Below are 18,898 nucleotides of genomic sequence, written 5' to 3' on the forward strand. Positions count from 1 at the left end.
CAGCATAAAAGCAGACGCACTGAAAGTAGATTTTCAGTCCAGCTCCGGGGCTTGACTCGAAGAGTTGTATGTGTTGAAGCTTGTGAACACATTAAACTCGATTGCATCGGACTCTGCCTGTCTCCAGTGTTTCTTTGAGTATTGATTAGCTGAATCCCAGGTACCAGATCGACATCAGAGGACAACAGATAAGCAACGTGGAGGACTAGGTCGGGAGCCTACAGGCCCAATTCCAGGCACCGATTTTTACCTCTACAGGTGCTGCCATACCTCGACGATTGGCTGGTATGCGCACCTTCCTGGGCCCAGGTGATCCAGGATACAGCCCACCTTCTGACACATGTGGCCCGGCTGGGCGTCACGGTCAATGTGGCAAAGAGTTGTTTGGTCCCCACCCAGCAGGCTGCCTACCTAGGCCTGGTCCTGGACTCTGTGGCCATGAGGGCCTACCTGTCAGAGCGTTGTGTGGCCGACATCCTCCAACTCCTTCCCAATCAAGCGGCTGCCGTTTGTCCTATTTCTTCAGTTGCTGGGCAAGCTGGCGGCCGCATCGACTGCCATACCTTTTGGCCTGTTGTCATTGCGCCCCCTCCAGATGTGGCTGAACGGCTTTCACCTGGACCCCAAGATCCACAGGCGCAAACTGATCGCAGTGTCGCCCTAGCGTCTTGGGGGAACCGGGCGTTCCTGCTGGGGGGTGCGCCTCTGGGTGCTATCCCGTCCTTTCAGGAGACCGTCACTTCGGATGCATCTGGTAGGCTCAGGGACAGTGGTCTGTCCAGGACTGCACACACCACATCAATGTGCTGGAGCTGCGGGCCGTCCATCTGGCTCTCAGGCACTTCTTACCGCACCTGCAGGGGGAACATGTGCTGGTCCAGTCAGACAACAAGGCTGTTGTCTCCCAGATCAACCATCAGGGGGGGCACCAAGTCGGTGCGACTGTTGCGGGTGTCCCAGCGCCTGTTTACATGGGCTGCTCCCCATCTGTCCAGCCTGCGGGCTGTGTGGCTGTCCGGCAACCAGAATCAGGTGTCGGATTTCCGACACAAGCCTCCTCCGGGGGAATGGAGGCTTCATCCGAAGGTCGTGGAGATGATCTGGGGCATTTTCGGCAGGGCGGAGATGGATCTTTTTGCCTCGAGGGAGTCAAGTCATTGTCCCCTCTGGTTCTCCTGGTCAGAGGGGGACGGTCCTCTAGGACAGGATGCCCTTGGGCACAAGTGGCCCAACGGCCTCCTGTACGCATTTCCGCCGTTGCCTCTGATCCTCCCGACGCTGCAGTGAGTCCTTCAACAGGGCCACCGGATCCTCCTGGTGGCCCCGTTTTGGCCGGGGAGGCATTGGTTTCCACTGCTGCGGAGGCTTTGCTGCGGCTCGCCATGGCATCTCCCAGAGAGGAAGGATCTCCAGTCACAGCTGGGGGGTCGGATTTGGCACCCCAACCCCTGTCGTCTCCAGCTTTGCATCTGGCCACTGCAGGGCCCGACCCGCTCCTAACTGATTGCACTGAGTCGGTCAGGCCTCTTGTACGGTGGCCACCATTCTGGAGTTTCTCCAGTCTCTCCTGGAGGACGGTTGCACTCCTTCCACCTTGAGGGTGTATGTGGCGGCAATTTCATCACAACATGTGTTGATTGAGAATGCCACCGTGGGGTGCCAGCGGTTGGTATCCTCTTTTCTCAGGGGGGCGCTGAGGCTGCGGCCTCCGGTGGGCACCAGGGTTCCGGCATGGGATCTCTCCCTGGTGCTGGATGCCCTGTCTTCCTCGCCCTTTGAGCCTTTAGCCCAGGCTGATCTTAAGTGGCTGTCGATGAAGACAGCCTTTCTCCTTGCTGTCACGTCAGCAAAGTGGGTCGGGGAGCTGCATGCGCTCTCCGTCAGTGAGTCCTGCCTGCATTGGGGGCCGGATGGTTTGGGGGTGACTCTCTGGCCGAACGTTGCGTTCCTGCCAAAGGTGCTGCCACGCAACCATCTCAACCGGCCGATTTCTCTGGCTCGGTTCGACCCCCCATTGGCCGACTGTGGTGCGCGGTTGTTGTGTCCTGTATGGGCCCTGGCTGCTTACATCAACGCCACTGTGCCTGTGCGACGAACAGACCAATTGTTTGTGTGCTATGGGGGTCATAACAGAGGTTGTGCCCTCTCTAAACAGCGTCTGTCGCACTGGATTGTGGTCACCATCTCCAATGCTTACAGGGTCACCGGCCGTCCGTTGCCTGCCAGGGTCAGGTTCCATTCAACGCGGGGGGTTTCCACGTCCTGGGCTGCTTTGAGGGGTGTTTCGTTGGGGGATATCTGTGCTGCGCCTTCTTGGGCGTCGCCTTCCACGTTCCATCGCTTTTATCGCCTCAATGTTGCTGCTTCCCACCCGCTGGGCGTGGTCCTTTGCCCCGGGACTTCTCATCAGTGAGGTAGGTCTGGGGGATTCTTTGTGACGTTGTTGGTATGTGTCATCCAGTGCTTATGCACCACCTCTGGCGGTCAGTAGGGACGAAATAGAACGAAAGTTACAGTTGTAACTACGGTTCTATGAGTCCCGGATGACCGCCAGAGTGTCTGGTCACTCAGAATCCTTACGCGTTCACGAGCAGATTTTGGGAACAGATCACCTGCTGACACCAGAAGATATAGCCTCCCGGAGTTCATGCAGGGGTCACGGGTGACGTTGTTGATATTCGTACTCGACATGCGCTAGCGCGGGCGGAGTTATCCAGTGCTTATGCACCGCCTCTGGCAGTCATCCGGGACTCACAGAACCGTAGTTACAACTGTAACTTTCGATTTACCCTGTATTGCAGGGTACAACATTCACTAATTCTGTTAACCCTTAGAAACCTGGATTGACATCACTTTTCTTGTGCTGTGTTCAGATCTCTTTCACAAGTATATTCAAACCTTTGAATGCTGAGCAAACTGGTTTGATTTATTTTGAAATGAGCAACTTGGCAAGAAATATCTTGCAAATTTCATGAAATTAGTAGATGTAGAAAAATATTTAAAATAAGCAAGGGAAAAATGTCCAGAAAACTATGTTTATAATCATCCTAATAACGTGTTAAAAATTATATTACAAAATTATTAGAAGTTTTTAAACATTTTTTCAAGTCATTTCCTTGTTTCTTTCTTTCTTTCTTTCTTTTTTTTTTTAACTTTTACCTTCCTAATTTTCATGTAATTTTCTTGTTCTTTTACTTTCATGGTTTACTAATTTCTTATATTGGTACAGCATAGCCAACCAATCATTCATTTTGTGATACAAGCGCTAAATGTGGTACATATGTAGCTTAATATATGTAGAGGACATCTGGATATCAGTGTGTTGCAGACTGGCATTCTGATGACCAGGGCAGCACAATCCAATATGGCTGCCACCCGAAAACTGGATTGGCTGTAACTTTTGAACCAGATGAACTACAATGGAAGTCCGGTGGCTATTTTCTTTTTTTCTTTTTTTTGTTAATCAAGAGATACACATTGTAATGCTTATTTTTATGACTGAATGCATCTGGACCCCCTAATTTTCATATTTATAAGATGGTGGCTACCTAAAATAACTTTTTTTTAAAAACTCTTTTGGCAAACTTGGTGTCTATTTCATATTTTTAAGCATTATAAACACACTGGAATACAAAGATTTGTTTTCTAATTACATATTTCCAATATGGCTACTGGAGCCTCTGTAGCACTCCTCTCTGATGGTGTTGTCATCCAAGTTTCCTAACTAACCCCCCTATCGGTGCACCCCAGTTGCTTGCTGCTTCATGGTGACAACAGTGGGGCTTCTCTCACAACAAATCCCTCCTTTACTCCCAAGAACAAAAAGAGTTCAATCAGGTTGAGAGTTATACAGTTCAATAATTTCATCCTCCACTCCATGAGGGTGACAGTTAGGCAAAATTACATCTGGCTTGCCCACTTTGTGCATTGGCATGTTATGTTGAACACACGTCTCCGATCAGATGCACTCCATAGTTGTTTGTATGCTTTGGTAATGGTGTGGCTGGTAAGGCCCTATTCAAGAAACACCTTGTGTGGCCATGTGAGGGCTGGGTGTATGTTAGCTGTATTGCACCTGACACCCCTTTTGGCATGATACACCAACATCTTTCCATGTTCCTTGATGACTCTGGAAATGTGGTGTGAGAGGTGTGAATGCATGCCTTTCAACCCCTGCAGGGTTAGGCCAGAGCACCACCCATGTCGGTGGTTTACCACCTTGGTTTCCTGGGGCCCCCTACTTCTCCTCTGCAGTGGCCTAGGTTATAAAGAAGTTGGCGGGCTACGATCACTAACCTTTAGCCAGTGAGGATCAGTGTGGTTGGGTCAATGTTATGTTGTAACAGGGTGTTCATTCTTCGGGCTCCTGGGAATCTGCCTCCTTTTATACTGTGGAGTCAGTACGTATTTAATAGGCATGTCCTGATTTGCCAGCTACATTTATGCTTTCCTCAGTGTGCAAATGTGTGCTCATGGTTAGAGTAGTCTTACCTAGGATTCATACTTGATTTGAAGTTGATTGTGGAATCGGTAGGCTTTCAATATCACTCTGGACATGGAATCATAGCATGGAAACAGCCCATCCCTACAACTCCATCTGGGTGAAAATGTGTGTGTAATTTAATTTTTGGGATAGTGGCCATATTGGTATTTTGAAAATTAGAGAGCATAGATGAAATACAGTATGATTTAGAAATAAATCATAAATCTGTGCATTCTTATGTGTTTCTAATACTAAAAAATTATGACAGAGACTTAAAGTTTTCCAAAAGAGTTAAAAAAAAACATACAGTATATATATATATATATATATATATATATGTATATATATTAGGTGGCCGCCATCTTAGAAATATGCAAATTGGGTCCAGATGCATCCAATCATAAAAATAATCATCCCAATGTGTTTCGCATGGTCAAATACATAAAATAGACACCAAGCTGCTTGCATTTGTAGCTCATCTGGTCCAAAAGTTACAGCCAAAACAGTTTTCGGGTGGTGGCCTTATTGGATTATGCCGCCATGGTCATCAGAATGCCAATCTGTGACAACCTGATATCCAAATGTCTTCTACTTATATTAAGCTATATATGTAACAATGTAAAGAAAAAACCACACCTTGTGGCTACATACCGCAAAGCTATGAAATCAATGAGTTTATCAACGGCATGTCGACCCATGTGATCTACAAACTGATTTTCCCTTGTGGAAAATTTATGTCGGACAAACTGAACATAACCTCAAGCTACGTATTGCAGAACACAAGGCAGCGATCAGGAATGGTAACATGGACAATGCCATAGCAAGGCATTACAAAGAGAGGGTTCACGGCTCAGCGGCATCCCTCAAATTTGTGGGCCTTGAGAAAATCTCTCCCTCTCCAAGAGGTGGAGGTATTGTTAAAAAACTATCTCAATCAGGAGAGACACATTTTTATGGTAAAAGAATATTTATTGTAGAGGAGGAGGAGATATACGCACATCATCCGTAGGTGCAAGGCTTTCAACAAGCATCAAAGAAAAGGAAAAAAGCCTCCACACTGCTCCAGGTCACAACTGTGGTTTATTAGGACAACGTTTCGATCCCTTCTGGATCTTCGTCAACAATATTTATTAACATGTGAACGAATGAATAAGAATATGGAAAGTCTTTGCCGATTAGATCCCGTAGAGATGGTTTGATTTAAGGAGAGTGATGAATTCATAGTCGAATACGGAACCCCCCCAAAAGAAGAGTAAGGAAGGAGAGGGACGACTGACTATTTGATATGAGGTGATCTTTACCTTACCAGCAGGCAATAGACTTCTAATAAATAAGTGAAGAGAAATTAAGAGAAGATGCATAGCTAGAGAGCGTGCATAAAGCAAACGTGAAAGACCAAATGGATATGTGCATAGTTGGTATATGACAAAATGAGCCCTGAATGAGATAGTACAACTCTAATGAGAACGTGTGGTAGGAATATGTCTGGAATGACAGCTAGGGAGCCGCAAAATAATAGATGATGATAGATGATGGATTGAAAAGGAAAGCAGAGAGCAAACGTGCAGACCATGGGTGTCTATGTGTTGAACATAATAAAAGGTCAGTGAAGACCAACTGAAATAAAAGGTCGTAAGACCAAACAGAAATTAAGGTCAGAAGACCAACTTAAATAAAAATGTTAAAAGGAACATTAAGGTCCGGCAACCAAACATAAATTAAAGTCAGCAATTTTCAGCATGACAGCAACAGAAATTACGACCAAACTGAAATTACTGTGACTGGTGTGAGGTCCTAGTGACCTCACACCAGTGACAGCAACAGAAATTAAGGGTCCGACCACCAAACTGAAATTACTGTGACTGGTGTGAGGTCCTAGTGACCTGGGTGTCTATGTGTTGAACATAATAAAAGCTCAACGAGGACCAAACATAAATAGAAGGTCATAAGACTGAACAGAAATTAAGGTCATGAGACCAACTCAAATAAAATAATGAAAGCAAAATAAGGTCCGGAGACCAAACATAAATTAAAGTCAACAATTTTCAGCATGACAGCAACAGAAATTATGGTCCGACGACCGAAAAGAAATTACCGTGTATGAGCATGAGGTCCCGTAGACCTGGGTGCACAAACTGGGATCCTAAAGACCATCAGTAGAACAAAATAAAAGGTCATAAGACCAACAAAATAAAAGGTCACAGACCAAACAAAAACTAAGGTCAGTAGACCAACTTAAATAAAATGGATAAATTAAAATAAGGTCCGACGACCAAACATAAATTACGTCTGCATGACAAACAGAAATTAATGGTTGCACGATCAAAGAATATTATCATCATCAGACCATGATGGGGCATTTGCATGAAGTCCCGAAGACCATGGGTGTTAGAGCATACAGCATGAGGTCCCACAGATCATGATGGGGCATTTGCATGAGGTCCCAAAGACCATGTAAATGAGTGAGCAGCATGATAAGGCAGGCAAGGTAAATGGAAATGAACCAATAGAACTGCATTAATTCACGGCCAACTTGAATAAATGAGTACAGCAGAAAATGTCCCAGGACCAGCAGATAGAGAATCAGCAGATATAAATTGTGTTTAGATAACCAAAATGGAATATTCATGGGTGATGCATGATTGAGGATTATAAAATGATAGAGGTGAGCAGTTAGCGGATGAGCGGGTGTACGTGCATGCAGCATGTAGTTAGAGGACCACGGATGACTGTGCAAACGGCGTGAGATTGCGTAGAACGTGGGTGTTATGGGAACGTGTGATAAATGACAGCCATCCTAACCAAACTGAGGCAGACGGAATTGGAATCATATAAACGAGTGCAAGGAAAATAGGACTGAACAGCAAGCAAATTTGGCAGATGGCTGATGCATGACTGTGACTCCATCGAATATGAAGGTGGGCAATAGGACAAACTATAATTGAGATTTGATTGAAGGTAGCAGATGAGAAAAACTACAAAAGACCACCACCAGCTATATGAATGACTTAGTGAGAATTTGGGGAGCAGAAATTTGATTTATGAAACGGTGCTAAAATGGAGCCATACCTAGCTCCCCCCAAAAACCAGTGGGTACTTTGCTACCTGCTCAAAAATTCTGCCCTGGCAATTATTGTGGCAGTTGGGATTAATGATGATTGACATAGGGTCACCAATGGCCAGAACAGCTTGAAAAAGGTCATTTGGCCATGCTACTGGTTTTATTTGGTAGAATTGACATAGTTAAGTGTTGCTGTTGGCCCTGGTTTAGCGTGAGTAAGGGAGAGTCTGCTTTATGCAATTTAAAATGCCATAGCTTGTGCTAAAACATTAGCATGATGCATTTGTGGGGAAAATGTGTCCAATAAAGACAAGGCTATGTCTGTGAATGCTGTGAGTGATAGTGAAGCTGATTGTGTACTAAATCGTCGCCACTTAGCCATATCCAATGCATGTTTCAGGTGTGCCTTGAACCAGTCATGCTTAGCAGCACTCCAAGGCGCCCCGCTGCTGACTAGTGTGTTTGAGGAGTAACATTGTGCTGCTGCATGTTTTCAAAAGAGGATAAGATCCCTGTCTTTGTATGTTATTTTGATCACTTTTTTTTTTTTTTTTTTTTTTTAATTGCTTGACATCTTGAACGAATGATGCTCTGGATCACTGCTAAATAGGAATGGAGCGTCATGGCGCAATGATGCCATGTGCATGAGAGGGCGATCACACGGCTACTTGCTGAGCTCAAATGAGTTAACGACTGCTACGCATGTCCTTAAAGTGTGTGGAAACGGGAAAAAATTGGGCTGATTAGAGTCTGCCCTGCGTACTGCTCTGCATGACAGGGATTGAGGCATATTCCGGGCATTGATTCATGGATGACATCGTAGAAATGGTGAACCTGGGATGGATATAATTGTGAAAGACGGCTCGAATTACATTAGCCAATTTACGACTGGGAACTGTGATTTCCAGAATTGATCAGTGTGCATACCACTGAACTGCAGACATACTGAAAACATGACAATTATAAAATAGCTCAAGAGTTGAGAGAACGGCCTGGGGCGCCACCAGGATGGAGCTGCTATCGCAAGGACCTCTTTAATAGAATAGAATAGAATAGAATAGAATAGAATAGAATAGAGCAAACCAGATGATTGAGCTCCAACCATCATGACCACAATGTGTGTCAGAATGGTGGTTCAAAACATCGTCACTACTAGGTGAAATAAATCTCACTAAATAGGAGCCCTGCAGTGTGCGGGCCTACTGCCCCTTTCTTAATGTGCATGTTAATCAACCATTGTGGAGGGAGCCCAAGACGTGCCAATGACAGCTGTTGTGAGAGCATGTGCGTAGACACGCATGCAAACTACGCTGTGTTTCCTGAAAGAAGGGGAATGCGAGTAGATACGAGTGCTATGATGAGGCGTTTTTAATTGATTGTGCTAGAAGTATATATGTCACCTGTAAAACCCACACAACCCACACTGGAGAATCACTGAGGGGCTTATGATTTGAAACGATACAGGAAGTGTGGTAAGATAGAGCATGATGCGCACGTGAATTTATTTATTTTTATGAATGAAGACGAAGAGGAAAAGTTGCTTATCTTAAAATTAGCGAATGCTATTGAGAGCAGAGGGCATAATGTGCCTGCTTTATATGCTTACTTTGATGAAACCCAATGAACCGAAAATCGAGGCCTGTCGCTATTACAGTATTACGGTAATTGTTTTCCCATTTAAACGGGGGGTGACAGGAGAATTAAATAAATCACTTCATATTAATGATGCAGTGATACTATTTGTCTGCAGCACTGAATGGAGTAGTAGGCTGATCATATGAGACACACTTAACTTAAACAGTGAGGCTGATGATCGGATGGCTCGAACTGCCCGCTCTCTTGCCGTGAGGGATCCGGGAGACCGGCCGGCTGCATGTGGAGTCCTGCGGTGATGAGGACGATGACGAGGCAGAGGTTGAAGCATATCCAGGGACTGAAGCAAGGTGTGCGTGGAAGCTTGGCCGGAGTAACGGGGGACCGCGCATGGCAATCCAGGTGTATGTATGCAACGTGTCCCGAAGAAACAAATCATGTTACGTGTAGTTTGGGCCCACATCTTAAATCCGTACATGACACTGAGCTCGAGACTGAAGAAGGAAACGGAGGCAGAAGACACGCGTTGACAATATGACTTACAACATGCGAAATTGCCTGAACTGGAGGACGTGATGAGTGAGAGATGATTCCGCTGCTGCTGAGGAATCGCACAAGGCTGTTCCAATCAACAAGAGACTGCAGAGAAAAAAGGTAAGGTGAGCAATTGTCAGCGCAAAGATTCTGCCTAAAATGATGGCTGACAGCAGCAGAAAAGAGAGCAGATTTAAAATTTTGCAGTGGCATTCTGATTGGCTGAGAGATCGTGGCAAAGTGTGATTGGATAACTAGAGGAGTGAACACCCATAGTAAGCTGATTAGAGGGAGTAGTGGAGAGTGGGATGGAGAAAAATGTGAAAGGGTGAGCACGAGAAAGGTCTTCCTGATTGAACTTACGCTGGGCTTCATTTCAGAGAGAGTCCTTCTGGATTTTCACTTTAAACAGTATGGAACCTCATGGACTTTACTGAAACACTGGATCTGAGTTCTTTCCTTTAGAGTTGCTTGGGGATGTGATTCTGTTGTCCTTACGATTAATGATGATTATCCTTCTTGTGGTTGTGATATTGTGTTCTTGAAAGCCTGTGACTGTGATGATGTTGTTCTTAATATTCAGAGAATATTCTCTTCTGTGGCTTTGATGATGTTGTTCTTAAAATTCTGAGATGATCCTCCTTGTGAGATGGTATTGAAATATCTCTCTTGCAGATGTGCTGTTGTCCTTGTATTACTATTTGAATGAATCTGACTATGTGAGGCTATTACATATATTTTATATGTTATAATGGTAATTTTGCCATTGAAACGGTATATATATTGTATTGATTATTTTCTGTTGTTCAATTATATATGTAAATTTTAGAGTGCTGATTCCTATTTAAACGATGGTCTTCCTGTGCTCAGTATCAGCCTGATGAAGCTGTAACCGAAACGTGTTGCTCTGCTCTATTAAATGCTCTTTCAAAGTCCTGTCTTGTGTGCGGTATGTAGCCACAACATATGTGTTTTTTTCTTTACATAGTTGCACTTTTGCCACAGTACCACACCTTGACTTACGCTGTGCATGGTATTTTTCTACTTTTGCTATATATGTAACAACTTTGGTGCTTTAAGCACAATTTGAACACTTGTCTTGCTTTTGTGAGCTATGCTGCCCCACTATTATTAATTTTGGGGTAATTTCTTTTTAAGTTGGTCATTGCTTTCTTCCTATGTTTTTAAATGGATTCAAGCCAATTTGTTCAGGTTTCAAAGGGTTTACTATAAACATAGACTAGTCATACTACTCTTTTGGTCAATTTCCATTCACTAATTCCAGTCACTTTAACTCTCAAGGGTAAGTTTAGTATCTTTAAACCTGGACCCAATTTTTCCATGTTTTTTTTTCTTCTTTTTTTTGACTAATGAGTGACTAATGAGGACAACATTTTTGAAATTGGTCCAGTATTCAGATAGAGCTGAAACAAGCTGCAATATTACCAGTCAGGGCATGTTTGCACCTTCAATTTACATGCACTAGAAATGCTACTGACAGGCTCAGAATATTATTTTAAGTGTCTGACAACTTACAAAAAGGATCCCCATAGAGATAGACCTTTTTGTTTAAGCATCAATTCCTTTTTTAATTAGAAACAGCCCCAAAATCGTTTCTTCCCAAACCAACCAGACCCCATTTGAATTACCAGTAATTATAATTATAAAACACGGTTCTTTCAAAGTCAACAGAAACATAGTAAATCTCACAAAACAGTCTTGGTTTGTCTTTCCACTGCTCTAACAATCACCAACTCTTATTTGTTTTTTTTCTGGAAGGGATCATACTCTTTCACAAAAAGGTCCATCTCTGTAAGGGTCCTAAGATGTCATACACTTAAAACAACAATCTGGGCCTGTCAATGGCAAACAAAAGCACTTTCAGTGGATGCAAATTTACAGTGTGAACATGCCTCTAGAGGTTAAACTGCAAACAGCTGCAGAAGTAGCCCTTTTTACACAGAGATAGCGCCACAGAGCCACTACTCCTTTATGCCCCCTTTGCATTTCTACACAGAGCCAAACAATGGCAACATCATGTTGCTCCAGTGTGTAGACAGTATGCTGGCATCGCGGAATCAAGTATCGGCCTCTAGTGTGACTTATAACATACTGTATGCATCGGCAGGGCTTTGTAAACAATAACAATGGCATAACAGGACAATGAAAATCAATTACCATACCTGTTTTATGGCAGAAGTTCTCGTCCTCTGCTGAGATGGTAAGGAGCTCCCAGACCTCACTGTTTTCCCAATTTGCGGACATTTTCAGCCACTGTTCTTCTTTGAGTTAGCTGCTAACTGGTACCTTTTTAAATCTCACATGGTGGATCGCACTTATAACACGTCATCAAAATGTCGCACCTGTGCCGCTCATGATCCCATCCTGTCAGCTGTCCTGTTTATACAGACATTGTTTCAGGTAGTTACTACCTCTGATGCTGACTTAAAGGCGAGACAACTATGTCCCCTCACTCTGTGTTTGGAACTTTAAAACAGATTGGCGAGGCCGCAGAATGGTGTGAAATTCCTGCCTTGAAGATACATTGTAAAATGGGCTACTCTTTGCCAACACCGAATTTCAAAAATGTCTCCATTAATCATTTAAAATCAAAAATACATGGATCCAGGTTGAAAAATATAGAACTTACCCTTTAAGACAAAGTACCATCAGTGATGCTCAGCGCTTTCTGTTTTACATTATAATCCTTCTGAGGATGGTGAAATCCCTCCCTCTGACTTTGAAACATTTGCAAGAAGTATTTTTTTTTGTTTTGTTTTGTTTTTTGTTTTTCATGGACAGCAACTGAACTGCAATTAAGGAGGTGGCAAAAGAAGAAACGCTGGCATTAATCGATGAAAAAGAAACTCAAGGAACCATTTTGGTCAGTATGACATAACTCTGTTGTTACACTAGCTATTATGTAAGACCAACATTTTGCAATATCAGCTTTTGTTTGAGAATTTATCAACACAACCCCTAAACCAAAGATGTATTCTGTAGGTAAGAATAAAATAGAGCAGCAAGATATTTTTTAAGCTAAGAAGAAGTTCTACTATCGTGAGTCATTACAAGATACTTGTAATAGTTTGGTATATTCCATCTCAAATATTTGTGAACCTTTAAATTTGTGTTGGGTCTCCCTTTCCTTTTAAAAACTGATTACAAGAAAACTATAGTCCACTATAATGATATCCCAAATGAAACATTTTTAAATATAGAATTTCTAGCTTAATATCTCAAAAAAAGAATGAATGATTTTTATTTCAGTTACACACATCTGGAGAAATAAAGATCGTTTGACACAAATTTTCTCACAGTCAATAAAACTGAAAAAGGAATAGGCTGAAGCCCCAGGCTTATTTTTGCCTATATCTACCAAAGGATAACAAGGATATCAACAATACCAAAGAAAGGAAATAAATATATTAATAATTAAATACAAAATACTAAATTATAATTCTCAATTATTTTACATGTTAATCAATTAACATTATAATTTGTACTCATTTTACATTTTAAGGGTTTTTTGAAACTCAACAGAGAGCAACATAATTTAAACTCACAACTCAAAAAAGTATTTTCAGTGTTTTTTAATAAACAATTTTGAGACACTTTAAAGTATAGGATGCTGTAAATAGTTGATTAGTAGATTCATGATAACCAGCTATGTATTAATGTAAGATCTCTTTTCTGAAGTTTAAGTAGAGGGTCTATCTTGTTTTACATGCATTTCCCCAAATTTCTGCACACTAGGACATATATGGCATTACAAGTGGACACTACAATATTATCGACTCATTTACTCTTAGTAAACAGCATGACATTTTTTGGTGGGCTGGGCTTAGCTGGAGGCATAACAATTCACCATAGACATTAGCTAGCACTAGCTAGTGTGTTCTTTTGACTTGTTTTAGACAATGGAGGAAGATGATGCTAGTGGTGCATTCAGAAATACTTATTTCAAGTGCCAGAGCACACACTGGCACAAACTGGACCATTCGTAAATTTGTGACGCTGTCAGAATGTACTACTCGGTAATGCAAAGCACCGCACTTTCAGAGTGGCTGAGCGCACACTGGGCATTTTGTCTGGGGAGATGGAGCGGCAGAGCACCGAGCAGCTGGCTTTGTGGTTGACTACTATGCCAATCTTACAAAGAAGGATGACACTTTAACGGTTTTCTCCAGTTTCTTTTGCGTTCAAAGCAAAATAGCTTTGAAGAAATCCAATATTCCTCTTAATACCTCTCCAACGTTATTCATTCCTACAACAGTAAACACTTTTTCCCTAACCTGATGTGAAGTGTGCACTGCACATGTGTCTTATCGCATTTTACCCTAGTTATCTTTGTCTTTGTTGATGGGCAGTGGCTGCTGGTATGTGTTCAAATTTAATATTTAAGTCATGACTCCTATTCTTGCACCAAATAGCACAACAAAATGACATTTTAAGACTCCTGTGTAGTCAACTGTCCTGTGGTGGCGAGGCATGTTTTGCCTCAAGCTAACAAACTGACATCATTGTGACGTCGGCCCTAAAAGAGTCTATAGAAACATTTCTTATTCAAAAACTCCCTTGTTTTATAAAGAACAGTTATAGATTTAGACAATAGTGCCTAAGCACATGCCTGATAATACTTAGTAGGCTATTTAACTGCCTTTTGGCTGATTGCACAATCCTTAAATTGTAGGATCTTGTGTTTAGTCATATGTGCTGCAAAATACATTTAAAATACATTGAAGTGGATATTTTCCTAACACACACACACACACACACACACACACACACACACACACACACACACATTCGAACACACTTTTTGCTTGGACCTTTCCAAGTCTCTCTTCATAAACGGGCTCCTGAGCAATTAAGAGGATGGCTGTCTCCGGAGCATAAACCCATTTATTATCATCCTCCTTTTTCTCCCACAATTCTTCTTCAGGCTAACAGTATCGCCTGGGAACTCGACAAGCTCTTCAGTGTCTCAGCACAGCATGGGAGCGTACACACTCATGCAAGCATGGACACACACACACACACACACACACACACACACACACTTTAACCCACGTTGTACAGGCATCGGTCTGCTGTTTGTGAGAGCGAGCTGAAATGACAACTTATTTGGGTGTATTGGGACGGGGCCAAAGGGGACACGCAGATTATCTGACCGTCATGCCAAAAAAACACAATCAGCTCTGTGGCTGGACTCAGCATCAAGCTCAGTGCTTTGCTTTCCATTTTCATTTTCCTGCAGTCACTCTTGGCAAGGTTCTTTATAATGTTTTCAAAATTAAAACACCAAGATACATAGACTTATTAGAAACAGGCTATAAAAGAAGCAGGTTTTAAAATTATTCCCACATTTGTTTGTGTAAGAATATTGTTTATACTGTAAATTATTATTGTCTCTTTTCTGATCTATTATCTTTTTTCATATTTCTTGCAGAAATGTGTTTTTTATTTTTCAATTATTAATTGTCTTACCATTCTTCGCATCATTATTGAGCTACTATCATTAAAAGTAGAAACTTCCTTCATTTTTTTTCACAATAAAAGTCTTCAAGCTGATCCGAGGGCATAATTCCCCTCTTTCCCAGTAAGCTTTTAATATGAAACAACTGTGGGAAGGGCTGAATTTCACTGACAGTAGTTTACCAATGATCAGTGATTTTCTATTTGGTTATTTCTTGTTCTGGACTGTTTGATGGTTTTGGTACATCTGTTTCGATTATTTTGTTCTTGTTCTGTATAAAAGGGTTGATTTGTTTAAGCTGACCAAGAAAAATATGGACACTGCTGACTGTAAATTGAACTCAATTGAACTTATTTTCTATGATTAATATAGCAAAAATAAGACATGGTAAGACCAGAAAAGTTTTTAACTTCTTCTTACCCCTTTTGAACATGAACGATATTATTTGAGTTGCTTATTTGTTGCCTTTATGTTGCTGAGGATCCCGTTTGTTTTTGTTGTTATTGCTTAAAAGTTTTAATTTGTTTGTATTATTTTAACAGGTTCAAAAAAAAATATTGAAAAAATCGTGAAAGAAATGGAATAGATTGAAAAATGATCAGTGCAAGTATTTCTGTCAAAATGAATGAACACACACACACACACACACACACACACACACACACACACACAGCCACATTCTGCATGATCTCTGCTGGAAAGATATTTTTTATAAAACGTTCTACTCTGCTAGGCATCTCTATTTTCTAATAATCATGTAGTTTGAGTATGTTTCTGAAATGAGAACACATAATCTGTGAAATGTCTCCTTTTGTGTGTAATGCCACCGACTCTGCTGTTTTGAGTTTCTCTCCTCTGTTTGTATTTACTATTGCAATTTATTCCACCTTGCCATTTTTTTCTTCTTTTCAACTAAACTAGTGTCAATTAAATTTAGCACTTCCAACTGAGATGTTTCGTGATATTAGCCTTTCAGCAAATCGAAGGGCATACAGTAATTCCCCTCTTTCCTGCTAGGCTTTTAATGCAAATTTGTTTCAGGAGGTTGATTTTCTTAGATGGTGGCTTAACAATTATTTTTTTATTTTTTTTTAAACGGGACTGTAGAGGTGAATGGAATTTTTGAAAGACAGTTTTTCTGTTATGACAAGATGTTGTTGTACCTGTGGGATTTACTTAAGATAAGATGAGATACTTGATGATAAAATTACATGTTCTTTTCTTTATTAGCCACTGGCCTTTATTTGATCATGCTTGAGACTCAGCTTTTAATATGGAAAGGCCGTAACCACTACATTTACAACAATGTATGCCTATACAACAGTGTGGTCTGATATGTAACAAAACAGTACCCCAAAAATGGTATCAGCATGTCATGTTCCATACTAACGTAAAGTTACATATTTAAACTAATGCAAAAGTGAAGGTGTATCTTAAAATAACTCAAGTTAATAAACTATTAATATGCACTTATTTACAGCTCATAATGCATCTTTGCAGCTACTGGATCTAAAGTGGGAACAGTGTCATATAAAGGTTAATAAATTATTAATATGCAGTTATTAACAGCTCATAATGCATCTTTGCAGCTACTGGATCTAAAGTGGGAACAGTGTCTTGTTGACATTCATAAACTCTTTATTATGCACTCACTGAAGTTAATAATTCTATTAATTATGCACCTATTGCAACATCCAGATATCAATCATTATTTCAACATTAAAGAATTCCGATGCGTTCTTTTCACTCTAGTATGTTATTATTTTCTTTAGCAAAGGATCATGGGAATCTCATTTCCTCAAAATGGCATGCTAAGACACACATGAGTTATTTGAACTTAAAAATTTGAGCAGATTGATTCAGAGTTAGCTGCTTTATTCACTCGTGATGAGAATTCAGTCTACCAATGGTAGTGAAAACACAACATAAGGACATATTTCCTTTTCATATTGATTTTTAATGCAACCACTATTGTCAATAACAGGAAAAAGGGATTGGAAACCCTAATAGTTGAGCTCTATAAAAGGACGGATCTGAGTTAATTTGATAATTTGAATCAAAAGTTTTACTTAGATTGACTGTTCGGGAATACAGTGTTCCACAAAGCTCCCTCTAACCCATCAGTTCTCTGAAAGTGAGTAACAAAAGTCTCAACATCGGCCAGGCCAAAGGTGGCCAGGTCAGTGATGTCTTCAGGCCAGTTACTTAGGTCAAACATGGTGGCAGCGGCCTTCAAGACACCCTCATCAAGGTTGCCAAACCACGTGGTGAGGTTGTCACAGAAGCCATTGATTAGTTTATCTTTCACTTTGTGGAAGTCATTATCATCCACTTGTTTCCTGTTGAGTTTTACACCAGAGAAGGTGTTTCTGGGAAAAGGTCCCACTTTATCCAGGAACTGCTTCAGATGCTGACCTGGGACTGTCTGAAATACAGAAGAAAAAAACTTTCACTGTCACGATTGCTAAACATACACCGTAGCATATTAATTCCTCTCTAGGGAGTTTATTTTGTTTACCTGCATGGCTACAAGAGCCAGGGTCGTCTTCTGCAGTCCATCTGACACCATCTGCAATGTCAGCCCATCCCTCTGAAAGAGAAGGCACAGAATTAAACCCATAAACACATTAAATCTAACTTCCCTTGTTTTTAATCCACAGCCTAGTACTGAATTACACTCTCAATGGTTTCACAAGAGTGATAATAAAACACTTGCACAGTGAGCCTGATACAAATTTCAATGTATCCAAAGTGTCAAAGTGTCCAAAATGTATGAAATGCTCCTTTAACCTTATTGACGGAGAGGAATGAAGTCAGGCTATGGCATTAGCAAATCAGCAAGAGTAAGCATGAACATGACGCAGCCTTTATCCATTAGCCTGCTCAACATAACACACAGCTCATCGATGCTCCTAACACATTCACTCTGCTCATCCTCCACACATTTACTGTCACTCTTGTATCTCAACTATATGCATCTTCACACACATTTCACTCACTTTAACTCACACAGAACGTCATTAGCGACGCACTTAGCTACCGGAGCTATTTCTAGCGGCACCCTCTACCAGCCGCGACACACACACTCTCTTAATCACGGTCAAAGTCAATGTCTCTGAGTATCACAGTTACACACTAAGGTTCTGCTAAAACATACTACTGTTATCTGGGTGTTCATTATACTCAGCTTACCTGTAGGAAATTTAGAAACATGACTGGCTGCTAGTTCAAGTATGACCTTCATCTCTGTAGCTAAAGTTGCTAGCCTAATTATTACTGTCTGAATGAACCGAGTACACCTCTTCTGATTAACTGTAACGTTACCGTCATTATCATAAACATCAAAATTTAGAACACAGTCTCATTTTATAACTTTGTAAGGCCATCATATGATTAGCTGAGCTGCTAGTGTTAGCTATCACAAAGAACTAGAACTAGCTAAAAATCAGCAAGCTAGCCTATAGCCTACTTTAACAAACTAACATACCACAGGGGCAGAAACAGATGAAACATCGTCTTTAGAGTCCCGACGCCAAGTGTCGCATCCTACTCCAACTGGCACAGGAGGAGCTTGCATAATTTTTTGAACCATCTCAGCATTGCTAGGTTCTGTGCTCTGATGTGGAGTGGTGAGCATAACTGGCGAGTGGCATCCAGCGTGACCGTCATGCCGTGCGCGCGTGTGGAGCCAGATCAGGTGCAGTAAAAGCCACTGTATTTTTGCTGTTCATAAGTTTTCATTGAAATT

The 18,898-nt window shown here is 41.5% G+C and overlaps 1 long non-coding RNA gene across 1 annotated transcript; it reads right to left on the minus strand.

Moving 5' to 3' along the window:
• Positions 1 to 17,540: 17,540 nt before the first annotated feature.
• On the minus strand, positions 17,541 to 18,661 carry LOC126392774 (uncharacterized). The gene is made up of 3 exons (XR_007570217.1): positions 18,638 to 18,661; positions 17,669 to 17,740; positions 17,541 to 17,575 (listed from the first exon to the last, which is right to left on the minus strand). It is a non-coding gene; the product is annotated as an uncharacterized LOC126392774 (long non-coding RNA).
• Between the last annotated feature and the right edge of the window lie 237 nt (positions 18,662 to 18,898).

This window comes from Epinephelus moara, chromosome 7 (genome assembly GCF_006386435.1).
Source record: "Epinephelus moara isolate mb chromosome 7, YSFRI_EMoa_1.0, whole genome shotgun sequence".
Lineage (NCBI taxonomy): Eukaryota > Metazoa > Chordata > Actinopteri > Perciformes > Serranidae > Epinephelus > Epinephelus moara.